The following is a 6,336-nucleotide window of genomic DNA, read 5'->3' as shown; positions in this document are numbered from 1 at the left end:
GTTCCAATTTATGCTTCTTTATCCCAAATTACCTGAAAAGTCTTTTAAAATCCGAAAACATCGAAATCCTTTGAAAACCTTTGAAAATGGAGTAAAACACCTGTAAAAGACATTAAAGTGATTCATTAAAATGGTCAAAATCCGGTGTTATCAACTCCCCCAGACTTAGTTTTGTGTTTGTCCTCAAACAAAACAAAGGCCAAATTTTGGTGAGAGGTTTGAAAACGCAGGAACTAAACAAAATCTCAGAGACCAAACTTTTAGACCAATATCAATCATTATGCATCAGTCGGGAATAGCCTAGAAAATTCTCACTAGCAATACGGGCATAACTAGTCCGTTAATCCGTCATGCGGAAATCTATTGCACTAAGATCTAACTTCCAGTCAACTAGCTTTTAACATTCATTAAAAACTTGGTGGTTCTCATCAAAGAAAGGTTAAGGAAGGCAATCTAGGCTATGTGTGAAAAGGGTTATTCTAGGGGTAAGGCTTAAAGTGTTTACGTGTTACCTGAAGATCTGGAGGATGCAAGATATTATGCATAACCGCAAGAGAGAGTGAAGCGGTTGGTCACTCTCTTCTTGCCATAGATTCCTGGTCTTCTTCCTCAGGTTCTCTCCTAACTCCCCCAAACTTAGATTTTTGTAAGTCTTTCAAAACCATAGCTCTTCAAACGAATAGTGGTTGCTTCTTGCTCCAGAAATTTCGACAATCTAAGACTCATTAGGCTTTTTGTGTCCCTCTCTTTCATTCATTTTTTTTTAATTGAAAAAGGGAACACCTTTAGATATAGAGTCATAGACAACACAAAATTACCAGTTAAAATCGGTCTTGTAAAGCTTAATAAGGTTTCTGATACTCTTCCTTCCCAATTCTATTCAGTCTTCCTCGTGAGTGACTGAAAACTGCGTCGCTCCTCTTCCCTCCGACGTTTTTGCACATATCTGCTGATATAAACTAAAGAGAGAATGCATGAGGATTGAAAACAAGGGTTTTGGGTTTAGGGTATGGTACCAGATAAAGATGAAGTGGCCATCTAGGACGACAAAGAGTGGTAAAAATGAGGGTAACAGACGTCCTAGATGTGTATCTTGATGCCTGCCTAAAATCAATGATGAGAAAATTAGATATCAATATTAAGGTCAAATAAAATGAGCTAGTATATCCTGTCAGAAAGAATCTCCATGAATAGAAGTCCTCTGGTGGGAGTTCGCAGTGCAAGTACTCTAGCTACCGCCTAGTCTAGTGCTAACCACAAATGACCTATCATGCATAGTGTAGAAGCGTGCAGGTCTAAATCATCATAGTTTTGTGTCAAACATTCTTGAAAAATACTTAAGGTCGAATAGGTTACATATTAAAATTTAAAAAGTACTTGAAATTTGAAAGTAAAAGCAAGAAAATGATTAGTACGGATAGACATCCTCCTCCAGACTTAAATCACACTGTCTCTAGTGTGAAAAAAAGTTTGTGAGAAGATGGTGGATAAAAGCAGAAATAAAATAAGATAAAAGAAAGGAAAATGATGATAGAACCGTGATGGCTGTCAAATGACAGTGAAGTGCTGATCAATCACTCATCCTCCGATGTGTCTGCTTCGAACTGGTGCTGCTCCTGTAGGAAAGTGACAACATGCTCAAAGCGTCGTCCTTGTCTCTCAACTCTGCGCTCCAGGTCAGAATGTGTGTGTGATGATGTCGATGATGAAGTGTGGCCGGTCGAAACAGATGGCTGAAAGTGAGCACGTGCTGCAGCTGCATCGCGCTTTGCCTTGGCCACTATGTATTGGCCGATGGTGAATGGTGACGAGGCACAGATGGCAGAAACTCATCGGGTTCCGGAGTCCATCGTGGATGTCCTCCGTTACACAATCTCGGGACCGATGCTTAGGGTAAATAGACTCGGTGCTCCTCGGTGCTAGTGCAATACTTGTAACTGAACTGTCTGGATCAAAAGCGGCACGAAAGATAGTGTGATTGCGAGAGAGATAGAGTAGGTCATACCAGACGTTGGGAAGTGGATTATCAGATGATAAATCGAATCCTACAGCCTGTAGCATTGCTGTAATAGCGCTCTCCTATGCTGGAGTAGCGTCCTCGCAACCATGTAAATCATGCTTCACCTTCACCATGTTCTATGCTATGATCTAGGCAAAGCAGGCAAGTCGTAGGTCATCCATAAATGGCATCTGAAGTGTAATGAGCTCGGTCTTCAAAACACATCCCATGTTGGCTCTAGATAAAATCGTGTGTGCTAAGAGTTTGTGCACAACTCTCACTGCAGGATGAGTAAAAAAGGCTGACTTGGATCTCCCGCTATCATAGACGCCATGACCCATGTCTCTCCATAAGTCAAAATCAGGTTCTTCTTCAAGGTGAATGCCATCAGTGTATGGAAGCTTAAGAGCTTCACAATGTGCAGAAATGGTGAGTGAGTAAGTCTGTCCGCGGATAGAGAATGACAAGACGCCGTCAGATGCTCTAGGGTTCCTCCTCTTCGTGTGGTGGAGTGTGACAGTTGCTAAGAACTCACGGACTAGCTCGGGATAAGTTGGAAGATTCAATTCCATGTAGGGTCTCAGCTTAAGTGCATCGATGTACCAGCTTACATCTTCTCTAATTCCAAGCATCTCGAGTATATGATAATCAATGCAAGGCGTCGGTTTGATGTTCAGCTTCTTGAAACGTCTTGCATAGTCCACTCTCGGATTGGTCTCTTTCCCAACATATCGAATCTGTGGTGGCTCCGGAATTGCTCGTGTTTCTCTTGAGTGCTGGAGCAGTCTCATCACGTAGTTTCTTCTTCTCGGTCTGGCTTGGTTCAGCATGTACTCTCCAAGAGTAATATCATCGGGAATGTCCTCAGAGCTGTTACCAGTGCGACGGCTTCTTCGGGATCTGCTTTGTTCCATTTTTCCTACAAGACGAGATGATTCTTGGAAAAAGAGTGAATATGGATGCTGATTTGAATACTTTAACGATCAGTTATACTAATCCTAGTATAAAAAGATTAGTTAAAACCACAAGCAAGCATAATTGACATTGAATCGAAGAAATCGAGTAGTTCATGACCAGATTCGGATTTTTGATGTTCTCAACATAGAAATCTTCTAAAAATCGGTTTTAATGGATAATTTCCATATTAAATCTATAGGTTAACCTACTACTAATCATTAATCACACAAGACTTAATCAAATTCACCAACTTTTTCTGTTCCAAATTTGATTTTTATAAAGCATGTAGAATCCAAATTTCAAAAATCTCAATTCCTCTTAATCTAGGTGTTAAAATCGATTTTCAGATAATCTAGAAGGATAATCTATTGTCCCTAAGCTATTTTCACCATTAATAAACCAAGATTTGAGTTTTTTAAGAAAACCCTAAATTCCAAAATCAATTAAAAATGGCGAGTTTGAGCATCATACCTTGCTGGAAAGAGAGATTTGATGATAGATTTGAAATCAGCTTTGAAAAAGAGTGAGGTTTGGGCCAAGAATCTCTTAAAAAACTTAAGAACTGAAAAATATGTTCTATCTCCTAAATCTCCAAGTCTTTTGGAAGAGAAGAGAAAAAGGAGGTTTGATCCAAAAAATGTGTTTCCTTTCTTTAAAAAGTGTTTTTGTAGCAAAAACGGGAAATTTCCGAGAATTCAAAATCTTACGAGAACTTACCTTTCTTGTCTTGAACGCAACGGGGGTTTAAAACTTACGGAAAATCTTAACGGGCTTTACTAGGAATGCTCCGGGAATAACAGGGAAATCACCGGGAATCACCGGAAAACACCTGGTAATCACCGGGAATCACCTGGAAACACCGGGAATCACCGGGAAACACCAGGAATCACCGCGAATCACCGGGAAACACCAGGAATCACCGGGAATCATCGGGAAACACCGGGAACCTTTTAAAAGCAGTGAAAGTCTGAGTTCCCGTGTCAACGACCAACGGCCGCGGTCAGGAGACGTGCGACCGCGGTGATCATAAGCTCTGCCGCGGTAACATTCATGGTACCGCGGTCGATGATGCTTTGGCTGCGGGTCGGTTGGTCGCGACCGTGGCCCTTTTTCCTGGGGCCTTCGTCCAATTTTCAGGTTTCTGCCGGGTTCGAGTGGCTAAAAACCTCTCCTTCTTTCTAGCTTGGTTTTTCTAATTTTCTGATTTTTTTGTGTTTTTGTTTTATAAAAATACCTGAAACTTAAAAGAAAAAAAAACATAAATTGTAAAAAGGAAAAGTAAACTAAAAGAAAGAGTACCTAAATGGGTTGCCTCCCATTAAGCGTTTTTGTTTTAAGTCGTTTAGCTCGACGTAGGCATGAAAAATCAGGCTGATTTGAATGGCACTCCACTTGATATGCCTTTATCATTTCCGGTCGCTGGAGGTTTAACTTCTTCTCCTTGATGAGCCGCCTTCTTTCCTTTACTCTTCTTTCGGACTTTAACGTTGTTTAAAACTCTTTTTGTGTTTTCGATCAGCTCCTGGATTTGGTCCTCAGTAGTCTCTGTTGCATCTGGTGGAATGATGATCTTGATCTTTGCAAAAGCTCTCGACTTCTCCTTTTCTTTCTCTTTTGGCTGGTTTCCTTTGCTTGGAAAATCATCTAGGACAGTCGGATAAAACCTTCGGCGATCTACATTGAGGAAGACAGCATGCCGGTTCGCGTGATCGATTACTGCTCCTACAGTAGCTAGGAATGGTCTCCCGAATATGAGAGGTGTCTCCTTGTCTTGATCCATTTCCAGGACTTGGAAATCTGCTGGAACAATCTTGTCCCCTACTAGAACTTGTATATCATGAATCACCCCTTCAGTATCATTTTGAGATGAATCTCCAAAGATAACCTTGACTGTCGATGTCTTCAAGGTTTTTATGCCCAACTTTTCGGCAAATGTCTTTGACATGATGTTGACATTGGCTCGGAATCGCATAGACAGTCTGTGAACTTGATTCCTGAAATGAAACATTGGAAAACAAAACGTCCCGGATCGTCAGCTTTTGTAAGCCTTTGAAACGGTGAACGTTGAGGTACCTTGAATGGTGGCTGCTTGGCATCGACATCCTTGTAAAAAGGTACAAAGATTGGGGTTTCTTCATCTTTTCCATCGGTTCTGGCTTCTTCTTCGGGCAGTGTGGTTATGGCATTGCAAAATCTCTTGGGGTTATCTTCAACTCTTCCGGGAAGAGCTCCACTTTGCCTCTTCATAGAGTCGGCTGTTTGGGCAACTTGTACGTCTAGATTTTTGACGTGCGAAGATAAAGCTTCAAACTTCCCGTTCAGGTCATTTTACATGCAGTCAACCTTCACGTTCATGTTTAGATGCTTTCTTGTTAGTCATAACAAGATGTTGGATGGACTGATCAAGTCTTCCGATTTGCGAAGCTAGCTGGTTCGTTGTGACTCCTTGCTGTTGTACAAATTGATTGTTACAACCCGTACCTTGATAGTTATATGGCTGTCGCGGTTGATAAGCTCCTGTCCCTCCGAAGTTTCCACCTTGGAACTTGTTTTGGAAGGATTTTTGCTGCGGTGGGTAGTACTGATCTGGTGGATTCTCCACATTTGGATTGCGATAAGAGAGATTGTTGTAGTTTGCATTCCGGAAGTTGTTGTTGAAGCCATTTTTGAAGCGATTTGGATATGGTGCTTGTGCCCCTACATAGTTCACTTCTTCTTCTTGAAAGGCTGGATTAATGTGATCGATATCACTAAGTCCTTCGTCTTCTGTGCCATTGTTGGTCTCACAGGCATGGATTGGACGATTGTTGCTTTTCAAAAACTGGCTCATCATATTCTTCAACTCGGTTATCTCCTTGTTGTCTGCTCCGGTTTGCTTTGTCGAGCGATCGTATTCAGGACAATCATTGTTATTGGCTTGAGCCAAATTCTCGATGAGGGCTCTTCCTTGTGCTATCATCTTTTGTCCAAAATCTCCATTGCTTGCTGTATCAAGCAAAAGTTTGTATTTTGGTTGCAAACCTCGGTAAAATGTGCTCAGCAGGCTTGATCCAGGAAATCCATGGTGAGGGCAATCATGTTCATACTCCTTAAAACGTTCCCAGGCTTCATAGAAAGGTTCAGTCGGTCCTTGCTGAAAGCTTGAGATCTTGGTTCTCATTTAGTTCGACCTCGACTTAGTATAGAAGTGGTTCAGGAAAGCAGTTTTACATTCTTCCCAATTAGTAATCGATCCTGCAGGCAAAGATTTCAACTAACGGTGAGCTTTGTCTGCTAATGAAAAAGGGAACAACTTACACTTTAAATAGCTTGCTGGGACTTAGTTTGTTCTCATCATGCTGCAGATTTCTTCAAAGAGCTCGATATGGTCCATTGGATGT

The 6,336-nt window shown here is 41.4% G+C and overlaps 1 non-coding gene across 1 annotated transcript; it reads left to right on the top strand.

The window, feature by feature from the left end:
- Nucleotides 1-6,012: 6,012 nt before the first annotated feature.
- On the top strand, nt 6,013-6,118 carry LOC112083200. The gene has a single exon (XR_002897498.1). It is a non-coding gene; the product is annotated as a small nucleolar RNA R71 (small nucleolar RNA).
- Nucleotides 6,119-6,336: the final 218 nt, after the last annotated feature.

Source organism: Eutrema salsugineum, unplaced genomic scaffold (assembly GCF_000478725.1).
Source record: "Eutrema salsugineum unplaced genomic scaffold, Eutsalg1_0 scaffold_7, whole genome shotgun sequence".
Lineage (NCBI taxonomy): Eukaryota > Viridiplantae > Streptophyta > Magnoliopsida > Brassicales > Brassicaceae > Eutrema > Eutrema salsugineum.
The sequence above is the reverse complement of the archived record's forward strand: the minus strand, read 5'-3'. Positions and strand labels throughout refer to the sequence as shown.